This window comes from Oncorhynchus mykiss, chromosome 31 (assembly GCF_013265735.2).
Source record: "Oncorhynchus mykiss isolate Arlee chromosome 31, USDA_OmykA_1.1, whole genome shotgun sequence".
NCBI lineage: Eukaryota > Metazoa > Chordata > Actinopteri > Salmoniformes > Salmonidae > Oncorhynchus > Oncorhynchus mykiss.
This window is the reverse complement of record NC_050571.1, coordinates 29,132,839-29,146,698: the sequence shown is the minus strand read 5'-3', so window position 1 is coordinate 29,146,698 and position 13,860 is coordinate 29,132,839. Positions and strand designations below refer to the sequence as shown.

The following is a 13,860-nucleotide window of genomic DNA, read 5'->3' as shown; positions in this document are numbered from 1 at the left end:
ATTACGGTGAGCAGCAGAGCATATTGGACGGGGCCAGGTGAAACCCACTGTCCTGGCAGAGAATCCAAAGTCTGTCAGAGTGGGGAAACATGTCAAAGGGCACAAAGTGTGCTGGCACAAACAGTAGCCCAGAGTGTTTATCAGACGGATACCCAGCACTCGTTAGCTTATTACTCTCTTATTAGGGACATTTTTTTCCCCCTTGCATGGATTGGCATAGTCCTGCTAGCTTCTCTTCACGCGGCCCAGGCTCTGTCAGAGCTGATCAAAAGACATTTCCTCACATCTCCAGACGCCGGGGAAAAGAGAAGAAAAGAGAGAAGAAAAGAGAGAAGAAAAGAGCCAGAAGGGGGCATACTGCTCTCTCTTGACTCTGGTCTTTTGGTGAATAAGGACTTTCACAGTACCCATTCTTTCTTCTCATACTTCAGTAAAAAAAAAAAATGTGGGGAAAAAGTTGCTGGTACTTCCAATCACATTTGGCCAAATTATATTCCAAAGTGTTCTATATCAGAAACAATTATCATCAGATAAACTTAGACTTGTCCAATGTGGAATTTAGAGCATTTTTCGGGGAGAAAAAAGAAGTCTCCACAAATCTGACTGGATTCCAGGCAGCCGAGACCCCCTCGAAGTGGGAATGAAAAGTGTAACCTCAGCCTCCCAGCTGTACGTCTCAATCCATAATCCTTCCCCAAAAACCTCACCAGAGAGCCGCCCCGGCCGTCACTCCCATGGCGTTCCCTGCCGGTGCCTGCTCAGATTTATGGGGCAGTCGGGCGTCAGACTCTCGACCTGAAAGGGATTTGGGCTTTCTTAGTGGTTAGGGAGGTGGTCAGGGGAGCAATGGTGGACTCTCTCTAAGCACCTAATACCCAGTACTGGGCCTCTAGTCTGGCACACCCACCTTATCCTGGTCTCACACACCTCGGACACTCTGGACATTACCGACAACGGCCCGGTCTGGCGCCGATAGCCGCAGTGTGGATGGCAGCAGCACCAAGGTGAGGGACTATTTCTGGGTGTGTGTTTATGCAGGTCGGGGGACAGTGGACCTATGAGGACTTGTTGTATTCTGACTAGGGCCATAGGACTGGACTGGGCTAGGCTGCTATGGACAGAGGTAGGGCCGCAACATCCATATTACTTAGTGACAACCCGGCTTCATTGGATGGTTCAGATGGCTAGATGGGTGTGAAGACGTCAGCTACCGGTTGGCTGTCCTGCTTGTAGCATTGGTGGCGTGTCCTGATTGCGCAATACATTGACAGCTAGCATGTTCATTATCAAGGCAGACATATTTAATCATGAATGTATTCTGTTTATTTACCTACTTTATCCAGAGGCAGAATTCTATTTCAGAGTTGACTTTACAAAATAGACACGAAATAGATAACAGATATGATCTTATGATACCTCGGTCCAACTGTTACCATGGGGGAAAAAAGTGTATTAAAAATGTATTGATTTCCAACTAAATATTCTGGGTATGTTGAAAAAGAGGAGCTAATTGGAAGACCTATAACTAATTGATAATGTATATGTAAATTACGCATTTTCAAAGGGCTGAGAGCTTTTAATTTACCAAAAAATTATGTTAATTCAAACACATCTGTCCATAGCTACAGTATCTCTGTTTGGAGTAGCTGACTGAGGAAAAACTATTTGGGTACTTCACCACCAACTGTCCTACTTACCTAGAAACCCTGACAGAGGAACTACCGTAGTCACTACTGGAAAATGAGCTGCTAGGGAAGAGCTTCGGTCCAGTCTTTCACAGCTCAGTTGATCTCCATTGAAGTAAACAAACCCAAGGTCACTTCTGGACAACTTGGTCTATACATCCCGTGGTTTGGTGTGTATGTTGTCGGGGTGGGGCGGTGGGGGAAGTGGGTGGTAGAGTCAGACTCCGGACGAGATCATCCCGTGTGTGACATGAGGCAGACTATTACTCAATACCGTCTGGAACATTCTAAGCAGGAAATGGAAATGTTGCAGGGAGGCACGTACGCCATTGTGCACATACGCTACCCACTCCTCATACCTTACATTGGGAGGAAAGCCTAAAAAAAATGCTATGCTAGAAATACTTCAACTATATTTGTAATAGCAAATACATACATGATCATTATTTAAAGGGAGAGAGGGCGGACCATATACAGCCGAACGTATACAGTTTCATTTTCTACAAAATGGCTGCCATGGTGGTAAGCAGCTAAAAGAGCAGGAAGAAGATGTAGCGGAAATGTACTGAATGGTGTTTTCCCATTCTCTGTGTAATAGTAGACTGTTAGGGACTGCAAGTCTGAGAAGGTATTCAATTGTAGATATTTGGATCTTATGTTTTCCACAATTGTTTTACCAAAAGCTGAGCCCGTAAAGTGTGTTTGTTTTTTTCACATATTCCCCACCCACAGTTTAGGTAACTTGCTCAGTTAGTCCTCACTAAAACGATTTGCTGACGTAAACAACCTTCTTCACAAGCAACAATCTCCATTAGAGTATCTCTTTGCGACAGTGATACTTATGTTGTTAAGGGCAGACTGAACATTTCCGGCATCCCATTTCAGTTGATTGCGATCTCAAACAATATTCTTATAGTCACACTTACGTCTTAAAATGAATCATAATTTCAACATTTCACGATAAATGTGGAAGGCGAAAAAGCCTGCTATAGAGGTTGACTGGAATACATCTTCAGCAAATACTAATATGAATACTGATGTCTCTAAGTCAGTTGCCAATGTATGCTAGCAAGAATATGTAGCGTAGCATCTTTACTTGGGCAACAGGAATATGGAGGTTCCATACCACTCTGCCAAAAAAGTCTCTCCTTTTATTAAATCCTATTTATTTGTAAAATATGACAGCTTCATATGAAAGTCTATTTGAGCCTTTGCACTTGAAAGCTTTCATAGTATGAAACAAGAAAAGCTTTCCAAATGCTTTACCCTTTTTTTCTCCCCGCGAGATGGGTTAACTTTGGGAAATCATGTGAGAGACGTTTTTCTTTCGCAATTGAGAATGAAAAGAATAAGTTAGCAAACTTTCTCTCCCACCAGCTTCAAACCAACTCCTTTTAGATTCCGAGAGGCTATAGCTACTAAGGAGAGGGAAACTCACAATAGTGAGGATTTGTGGTTTCCTCTATGGTGTGCACACGGTACAGTAGGCTATGAAGTGTATTAAATAATACTGAAAGAGAAGGCAACATTCATCCTCCTAGCCGCCAAAAACTGGATGCTAAGCGCTAGGTTTTACCTTAAGACATAGGATATTAATGTTGTGTGTATCACCATGTTTGAGTATAAGACTAAACACATACAACACCTAATTTTCCTGACAATATTATATTGTATTATATAATATTATATTCCAATATGCAATATACAATATTGTTCCGGTATCATTGGAATAGCACAAAAACCCTTTTGTATTGTTTAGTACGTTAAGTGTCTGGTTGAACTTAAGGGTGAGCACTATTAAAAGTTGAAACAGAGAATGACAAAAGATTGAAAAAGAAATGAAGATGTGTCATTGTTATTTGGAGGGGTTGTGATAGGGGGGGGGGACCCTGATGACAGAGGTTTATGTCCCCTCTACAGATGAACATATGAAAGACAGATGGTGTGCTTTCATTTCACAAAACTCTGGGATGTTTCACATGTCCAATCTCACAGAGAGAAACATCTGACTTGGCTGACAGTTTTGATCAAGTCTCTGTCTTAGTTGATTCTCACATATCATGAAATATTATTCGATGATGACTCAAGAGTCATCCATTCGTAACCATTCCCTTGAAGAAATAACGCGCCTCACTGGAAATAAAAGAAACTTCTCCCAATTAGATCCCAACTTGAAACTGCTAATGAATTTCTCATTCTTTTGATACCTCGCTTCAACATTTACAAACTGAAAACAATGGAAAGAATTCAAAGAAAACTCACAGATGCCCATACAAAACGCTGACAAACAAACGCAAAGTCTGCAATAATTGCTTCTATGGTAGTTTCAGTCTTTCAGAAACAAATTGTCTGACATGGGCTATAAAACTTTCAAACAATGCCAGGCAGCGTTGGCCTTTGCATCTGCATGTGTTGTGCGACATGGGGAAAGCGCTCAACAACCAGAATCTATGCATGTTCAGAATAACAAACGTTTTCTAATAGCGGCCAATGCTCGTAGTAATAGGCCTATTTCATAGGATATCTTTACTGTAGGCTTACTTTTCAACCATGTACAATAGGCAAGTGTTTCACTGCACCTGCCTAACTGCCATGCAAATACATAGGTATTAAAGGTCCTATTCTACAGTGGAGCCAGCTTTACTATCCCAAAACATGTTCATTAGGGACCATTTTGTTTCATTCAATCCTTTAAAAAACATATTTGCGTGTACCTTAACCAAAGGCTAATGAGTTGCCTAGAAGCAAAGAAGTTGCAAAGTGTGTCTGTCTGTGTGTTGGTTGTCTCATGAAAACTCATTAGGGCTCTCTTTGACAGCAAGGTCACAGGAGTTTATCTGTGTGTTGGTTAGGGATCTTTCTGTTCTGTTTCTTCAGCTTCTAGCATTTTGTGCAATAATTAGTTTAAACGCAGGCTCATTGCTCACACTAATTCAATTCATACTGGGGACCTTTTACAGATTGTTAGAGTGGCGAGCAACGACTGCGTGTTTTTCTCTTTTCAACCCTAAGCAGCAGCCACGATAGTGACGATTGAAGCTATTGTGTCTGCTGGGGAAGTGTCCAGGTGTACACCATGTTTATACACATTCTTCAGAAGTTATCTAAACTTACGTAACATTGTTAATTTCAAGGATAGTATTATTAAATGGATTTCACATAAATCAATATATATATACATTTACTCCAAACTGGTGTATGCATGTGTATCATACATACCCATTGTGTTAGTATTCATGTAAGTGATTAAATTCATCTTAATAGAAAAAAAAGTTTAAAGTACAATGAACTATAAATGAATGTAAAAAATATTTGTGGGGGACGCAGTGATCCGTTTAATTCTGTTATGCGGCTTCAATATTAGTTTGATGCGTTTTGGTGAACTTGATAATTATAAACTAATGATCTCAATTAGTTCTGAATTGTCCTGAGTGTATTCTTACTGAACTAACTGTGAAGAGGTGGTATCATATGTACGTGCTCTGTATACAGTTCATCGTTTTCAGCAGAGACTTCGACCCACATGAAGACGATATGCTTTTTTATTTTATAATAATTTGAGTTGAGACAAGGAAATTATTTTTCTTAGCTAGAGATTTTTCTTTAGTAAGATATATTAAGTTCAGTGCATATATATTTAAAGCCCCTTGGTAATTATTTGCGTGAGAATGTTTGTTATTTGTGTGGGATTCAATTAGTGAAAATAAATACCTCTTGATTGTACAGTGATCTGATAACATTCCACAATGGGGTGAATCAAATAGAGACTAAATGCATTTAATCATCAAAAATAAAATATACCTATTTAGACAATTAGTATATCAATGATAAAACATCAATACAACAATCAATGGAAATCATGTCGTGATACAAACCAGAAACAACATATTTACAAATGTTTATTTTTGGTGCTCTGTAAAAATCCAAGTCATGTATAAACACAAAACGCAACAATGTGGTCGCAGATAGTAATCAAATATGGTATGTTTCACAAATCAAACTCAAAGCAATCGTTTTCAGAATATTTCTTATGCTATACAACGTGATTGCCAGTCAAAAATAATTCAAGGTGTGCTTCAAAACCCAACATCTCTGATGAATTAGCAGGAGCGGCAAGAAAATGAAATGAAAACATGTTTCAATGAGGTATTCTGCAGTTACTACGTGTTCAATTTGGTTTTAAATGTGCGCTAGTGCAAAATGGGTTTAACATTTGATATACCCAGCGAAAAAAGATGATCGACAGTCTTTTGCCTGTTTTAACCAATCGACATATTAATAACTGTATTAAGTGCATACTTACTGAGGTCATTTTCTCTGTGTCATAGTGCGCCTCAATGTAACACAGAAGGAGACACATGAAGCTAAAATGGTGGCGGGAACAGAAGGACACCTCTGTCGGACTGTCTTGTACAATACAGTTAATATGGCCTGATTCAAACACAAATATTTTACATTCTGCTAATTAACTGAGCATAGGCGTTGTGGGAGTGGCTTGACGTATTAGTAGTTATCATTTTGATAACGCACAGCACGCACTGGCGTCTTCCCATTCTGTTGTTTGTGTGTTTTTCTACCACAGTAAACGTATAGTTGAAAAAGGCGCCTGTGTGTTCCTTGTTCGGCCATTTTAACACCATTAGCATGTGGCCCGACAGTAGCCGTCACTATACTTTAGGATTTGTCTTAGTGTCTGTTTCATGTCATTCTGTATATTTGTCAGGGCCACACGTGACTGGTGACCTGTTTACATGGTTCCACTTCCACACCTCAGCGGAGAATGGGACGAGGCAGGTACAGGTACAGCTGACAAAGCCAGGCTATTCAATAACCTTGGAGTACTGTAAGGGTTTTGTTTCAACGAACATGGAACTGTTTGGATCAATGTAAACCGTCTTAACACCTGTGCTACAGGGTTAATAGCGCCATCGATTGTGTGAAGCGGGGAGTAGTGATGACGGCAGGTGACGTCAGACCAAGTGTAGAGGGAAGACACAGGGAGTGCATGGTATTGCCAATCTTCGTTATAGGATGACAAAAGAAGGGTTATATAACGTCACGATTTTCGACTGCCATTTTAATTTGCCCATGTCCCCGAGCAGGGGCCTGTAATCTTCCATTCGAAAAAAAACAGGTTGTCATTATATAACCAGGAAGTGGCCTGCCAACGGCCTGCAGCTTGTTTATGGTGACATCTCGTTGCCGGGGTGACGGGGTCCTGCCAGTGTGCCGTCTTTATTAGTCTTTACGCACGGCTGGCATGGGCACCGCCCGGCAGCGGTTGCCCCAGTAGTCCCCCTACCCCCTCCCCTGTGCCCCTTCTCAGACCCAGCTCTGGGGTTCACGTTGACAGACAGCTCGGGGCAGACACAGCCTGACCCGGAGAACGAGGAACACAAACTCAGCGCTCTGAAGGACCCTATTCTGGTCAGGCATTCAGTCGGCCCACTATCACAACTATACTCCTCTCATAACTAATTAATGATTGCAGAGTGCTCTATTCTGCCCTGAAATCATGTAAAATCATGCTCACTTACTAAAATGTCAGCCCTGATCAGTCTTGGATAATGGAAGTGTGTGCATTCTAACTCGTACCTTGCACTCATTTCACTGCTGAGTAGGAAATAAAAGGGGTAGGAAATTTTAAAAAATGCTATTTTGGCTGACACTGACCAACCATGTCAACTGTACTTTCAAAAGACGGCCTTGGCGACATAATGGGAACACCATACCACAGCCTATTTTGCTCAGTAAGAAAACCTCAAATAATTCAAATGTGAAACATGCCGGGACAGACTATTGTGATTACCTTTTAATCTGATGGCTGGATTCCTATTTCCAGGCGGGAAAGTCTCCTCCCGAGGAGCAGCAGGAGGCGCTGTAAAGCAGTTAGCCTTTTGATAACGCAACACGAGCAAAAACAAACATGGCTGATGGGTGTGGATGTGTGGGGGGATGGTTAGATATGGTTGTGCAAGTTAATGCAGCAGTACTATTGGATGAGCTTTTGAGAGCCTGGAGCATCTATATTAAAGAGATACCCCATGCACCCCTCTTACCCACAAGCTGGCGCAACATCCGCTTCGACCTTCACCCACCATCCCAGTCATAGCCAGAATGTTGGATGAAAGTCTGGGCGTGTGTTTGGAAGCTATGTAAGCCTAGACAGGAAGCACTCAGCTATTCAGGTTGTGCAACACAAGACGAAGCAACATGTGATAACCAAGGTGTTGTTGTGCTAGTTAAAACACACCAGGCATGACTAGTTACATCTCTTTTCAGTAGAATGAATTTAGATTGCTGCAACCAACCAGATATCCAGTTTGCAATGCAAATGTTTAGGCTGCTTCCCTAACGTCATTGTAATCCTTGGATTGCGTTTATGTATTTTATGTTTGTTTTGATATTTCCACGAGGAACTATCTGTGCAGAGTCTCCTGAGCAGAATCTGGTATGCTGTTTCAGGTCATTTCAATTGTAACGTTTTTTTTTTCCCTCTATATTTGTACTAAGAACTCTGGGTATTCAGTGCCCGAGGGTTTGACGGTAGAAACACACGAGGTTTTGAAGCTTGTTTGGCTAAGTGAAGCTGAGGTTAGGCTTAGGGGGATATAATAACTTGAGGCAAAGTGGAGTGACCAATTTTTCCTTAATCCGCATGTGGAGCGAGAGCGTGAGTCACAATTGTGAACACACATAACGTTATTAAAACTCAATCTGTCGACAGGGCCAGAGACGTTTACTTCCTGAACATGTTCACACAACCACAGACACACTCACCTCGCTTTTGATCATTACTATGAATTGAAAAAATATATCTTTTCAAGTTAACAAGATTGTCAAAAAGGTTAGGTGCTGCAGAAATATTATAATTGGTGTCAAAAAATATACATTTCAAGGATTTTACTGAGTTACAGGTCCCATGTGGTTCAGTTGGAGCATGGCCTCTTGTAACGCCGAGGTTGTGGGTTCGATTCCCACGGGGGACCAGTACAAACAAATAGTACAAACAAACAAATCAAAATGCATGCACTCACTACTGTGAGTCACTCTGGATGAGACTGTCTACGTAAATGTAAAAGAATCACACCCACTTGGAAGTCAGCCAATCAGAATGAGTTATTCCTGACAAAAGGGCTTTATTACAGACAGAATCACTCCTCAGTTTTGTCAGCTGTCCGAGTGGCTGGTCTCAGACGATCCCGCATGTGAAGAAGCCGGGTGTGGAGATCCTGAGCTGGCATGGTCACACGTGGTCTGAAGGTGTGAGGACGGTTGGACATACTGCCAAATTCTCTAAAACAGTGTTGGAGGCGGCTTATGATAGAGAAATGAGAATATAATTCTCTGGCGACAGCTATGGTGGACATTCCTGCAGTCAGCATGCAAATTGCACAATGCCTCAAAACTTGAGACATCTGTGGCATTGTTTTGTGTGACAAAACTGCACATTTTAGAGTGGCCTTTTATTGTCCCCAGCACAAGGTGTACCTGTGTAATGATCATGCTGTTTAATCAGCTTCTCGATATGCCACACCTGTCGGGTGGATGGATTATCTTGGCAAAAGAGAAATGCTCACTAACAGGGATGTGGAGAAATGCTCACTAACAGGGATGTAAATACATTTATGCACAAAATTGGAGAGAAATAAGCTTTTTGTGCTCATAGAACATTTTGAGAGATATTTTATTTCAGCTCATGAAACATGAGACCAACACTTTACATGTTGTGTTTATATTTTTGTTCAGTATAATTAGACACTGAATAACCATGTGAATAACAGCATTCCGATTCATAATGATAACTTCACTTTCAATATTTTCCCGATTACTGTGTCCTTCGAGGCATCCCTTTTCCTTAAATTGTATGGCCCAGTTTAGCAAACAGACTTTGAATATTGATCATTTGACAGCTCATTTCATACTACCCAACACCAGCAGGCCTGTCACTTTCCCACTTTCACCCAGTTATACAGATGACGGTGGCAGACAGAACACATGCCCTGTTGATGCCCTGATGGTGCCCAGGTGGTGCCCAGGTGGTCAAAGCCAGACCTCACAGAGACAAGCAAAACATGAGCAGAACCATCCTTCAGAACCATCCTTCATTACATGAGCAGAGTATATGATTCGCATAGTGTGTACATATAATTTAAAAGGAAAATAACAACGTGAGTTTACTGTGTAATAAACTGTCAATGTACGTCTTTCCGCAGTCTCCGGTTGTGACTTCGCCTTGTTTGACGAGGCAACTAAATGAGTTCATTTGAAATTGGTGTCATCAAATTATTTTGGCAGAGGATAATGAAGACACATCGGACATAATTATATATATTTTAATTGGTCTGCGTTTATTAATTTATCATTTCGAAAAATACCGGGGTAGATTTTTTTACCTTTAAAATATCAGAACTGCATTTGATGTGTTTTATATAACTCAGTGTCCTTGTTTTGGTAAAAGTGTGTCAATTACCTAAGCAGAAATTATCTGTGTTGTCCTGTTAACGTCAGATAACCTCTCTTTTCATTTAGCTGTGTTGCGGCATCGATTGTGAACTGAGATAGATCACAGCACCACAAGCATGAGTAATGAAAAAAAGAACTCCATTCTTATTGGTTTGTCTTTTCAAGGTTAAAGGACACTCTTGAATGAGGTATTGTTCATCGAAGCAGTAGTGGATGATAGCATCGTGGTCACCTAGGCTCACTCAGGACTAGCTATATCCTTTGATACTGTGGCTCGACAGTGCTGAGGGAAGAAGTATTTTGTGACTTCAGGGCACATTAAGAACCAAATCAACATCGCTGCTGGGCCTGAAATGGGTGAGAAAGGGTGGGGGGGGTCACCTAAATGAAATTGGCAAGGCAGGTGTGCAGCACATGGCAGTGGGCTCCTCTAGAAAGACATCTGCTGATTACACGGTGTGCGGAGGCCTGGTAGAAAGGAGAGGAGGCTGGCAGTGAATTGTGTAAAGAGATTGAGACCACACGACAGCCAGCTGAAAGAGTACAGCACACGATCCCACACAGCCAGGCGCTCAGAGCATGAAGCCATGAAGACGTGAAGCGGAAAGTTTCCTTCACTCTATTTTACCCAAGAGAAACCTGGCTGCCCAGGGTGGCAGAAAACTATTAGGGCCTGAAACCCAGTGTTTTCTACCTTGGTTTAGGCCTTCTAGCATGTGGCAGGCACACAAGAACATCCACCACACCACATAGGTTGGATTGAATTATCCTAGTTGTCATTTTCTTTTCTACTCTGGTGAAAAGGAACGGTCTGTGTGTGTACCTACAGTAGGAGCCATGTTGTGTGATCCCCTCCCAAGATAGAGTCATCTTGGTGAATGTCAGTCTTGCATCTGAATGACATGTGGATAGATGGACAGTCCTGCCTGCGTGTCTCTGCCTGTGGGGGTTTGATTTGGTTGCCGTGCGGCTGGTGAAGGCGGAGGCCTGTTTCCGGTGGCCCACGTGTGGCTGTGCAGTGGCTTGTGGGAAACCCCGGGGAGAGACATCGTGTCTCCATGATGCAGACACCTGCCCGTAGGACACGCAGGGGGGTCACCCTGGCCTTGTACAGGACCCAGAGGCGTCCACTTCACAGAGGCTAGAGAGAAAGCTGAGAGATGCCGCCCACGCCATTCTGCCACGCTACGCCTAGCCTAGTTTTCTATTACAAACCAATGTCAACCTTCACCTCCATCCGGCAGTCACATCTTCTTACACCACAAAGTTTAGGCCATATGGAAATGTTCACGTATAATAAAAAAGCAAGGACAGAGAAAGTGTATTCATTGTTATAGCTTCTCATAAAGATTTCGTTTTGACTAAAGTATCGGTTTGTTATAACGGTTCTCAACTGGAAAATGTTAAATAACTGATAATCAGTTAAATAACTGATAAATAACTGATAATAATCTGATGCAAACACAATCAAGCCACTGCTATTCCAAAATATGGTTCTAGTGTAATAGGAGTGTAATAGGTGTAACAGTATGACTCTTAAAGCTCATTATGCACATACGTAGCAAGAGACAACAAAAAAGAAAGGACATGTGCTGCAAGGAAACACTGAATCGGGGATTAAAATAACAACTTGATTTGACATCTCTGGGAGTTGAAGTCAAGAGGTTGCGTGAGGTGTCCAAATGATTCTGCCTTTGGTCCGTATCTTCACTGCAACATAACGTGTGAGTGATGCACGACGGCTTCGATTCCATGCGTTTCCCTCGATAATAACCTACAGTATTGAGTGATGGATAGACAGATTCAGATTGAGCACATGCCTCCAAAAATATTATAGGTTACTTTACCTCAATGGGTCGGTCAGAGCTTCAGATTTCTGTGTTCAATCCCAACTTACTTTTCAAGGCAACATTTGTCAGTAGTTCTGACTGGAAGGATAGGAATACTGTACTGCCATCTTTGATTTGGGCAACCGGCATCCTTATAAAATGATCTTGCGTCAGCCGATAAAGGCTGAACGTTGTCATTGTAGATTGAAGTCCATCTTATTAATTAAGGCAAGGCTTACATTAAGCGAAATCCTTACAAAGACGACATGTTTAGGTTTACGTTTCTTCAGAACATCTAAAGGGCATCTGTTTCTGCCTCTGTTCCAGCGCATGTGTCCGTCTGATCATGTTTAGTTAATGTGCCTGATGTCTGTTCTTCCTAAGCCTCCCTTCTCCTCCTGACCTTTCACCTAAGCCCCCTCTCTCTCTTTGTTGTGCAGGTTGGAGTCCCCTTACCGACGCCCACACAGCCACATACCACGCTCCGCCGTGCAGACACCCAGGCACAGGTAAGTCTGGCCCAGGTGCACCCCACAGTGCCCCTGTCCCTCACGGGCTCACCCCCCGGTCCTCAGGTCAGACCCGGGGCTCAGCATGCAGCTGCAGCAGGTCACAGAGGTGCCCTGACAGGCCCCGACACCCCAGAGATGGTTCTCCAGGCTTGCATGCAGAGGAGTGTTTGAAGTGGGTCTGAGCAGGGCTATGTTACTATGCCTTTAATTAGCTCCAGCAGCTGCTGCTTCCTGGTTGAAGGACCCCGGCACACTCCACCACTCCACTGTCTCCCTAATGTCTTACAGGTGACTGTCAGACACACGTCAGCCTACCAGCCATGCTGGACTTAGCTGTCCAACCCGCTCTCACTTAGATTTTACTCTGTCAAAAGGCGGACTGCTTAGCTACACGATGTTGCTGAGACGAGTTGCTCCCTAACATAATCCCGCTTTGTTTTGTTTAGCGAGAAACAAAATAGTGGACGCTCACAACTCTAGCTCAGTAACCAGAGCCAGGGTAAAATTATGCAAATATGTCTCCCATCACTCACTATATTCTTCTAGTTGCTCTTTTTATCACTCTTTAGAAACATTAACAGGTCTGAAGAAAAGGTAAAAAGCAGGGAGAGCTTTCTTCTGATGACAGTAAATGTTCCACTCTGCGTTGCTTGTCTGTGTTTTACGCTCTGACAGAGTTCCTAACTGTTGGAAATTGCCCTTTGAGAACTGACAGCTGGAAATTGATCTCAGATTAGAAGCAAGCACCTCTCTCTCCCTGCTCTCCTTTGTCACTCCCAAGTTGGCAGATCACTCCTTAAAAACTCTACCAGAGATTTTTTTTTAAAAGAGAGAGACTTCACAGTTGGCTTTGGAATACTAATACCCTGGACTCATTATATTAATGGGGTCCAGATTCCCATCATTGAGCATGCACCAATACCCTTTGAGTTTGCCGGGGTTAGAGGGTGCCCAGTACTTTCAAAGCCCTGACCTGCATATTGAACGCGTTTTAATAGAACCCATTGGAGGCTCCTGGTAGGATATGCAGTAACTCCTCGCCTTTACGTTCCTGCACCCTCTCCGTGTGATCTCATCAGATAGCCGCTTCAGTCTCGGATATGACCCGGTCCCAGGGGGAGGGATGTGCAGGCAAGGCAAATTGGACCAGCGGTGTCTGTATCTCAGCCGAGGCCATTCTTTCCAGGAGACGTGAGTCCTTAAGAGGTGCAGTGCTTTGAAGTGGAAAGGTGCCCGGTGTAAGACTCTGAAAAAGGAGGTTTTGGGAGAGATTCGTTGGGATTCCCTTCAGGGAACAGCGGGGGAGTCTGGCCTCTCGTTGGTCAATCGTGCATACAGTGCTGATTTAATTACACTGCTGTCGGACGG

The 13,860-nt window shown here is 42.8% G+C and overlaps 1 long non-coding RNA gene across 3 annotated transcripts in view; it reads left to right on the top strand.

Moving 5' to 3' along the window:
* Positions 1-707: 707 nt before the first annotated feature.
* LOC110504948 overlaps positions 708-13,860 on the top strand; it is a 34,652-nt gene continuing 21,499 nt past the window's right edge. Inside the window, exons 1-2 of one of the 3 annotated variants that reach the window (XR_002470660.2) lie at positions 708-1,004; positions 12,421-12,489. This is a non-coding gene — a long non-coding RNA (uncharacterized LOC110504948). The remainder of the gene's footprint in view (positions 1,005-12,420; positions 12,490-13,860) is intronic. The other 2 variants (XR_002470662.2, XR_002470661.2) reach the window with 2 other exon arrangements.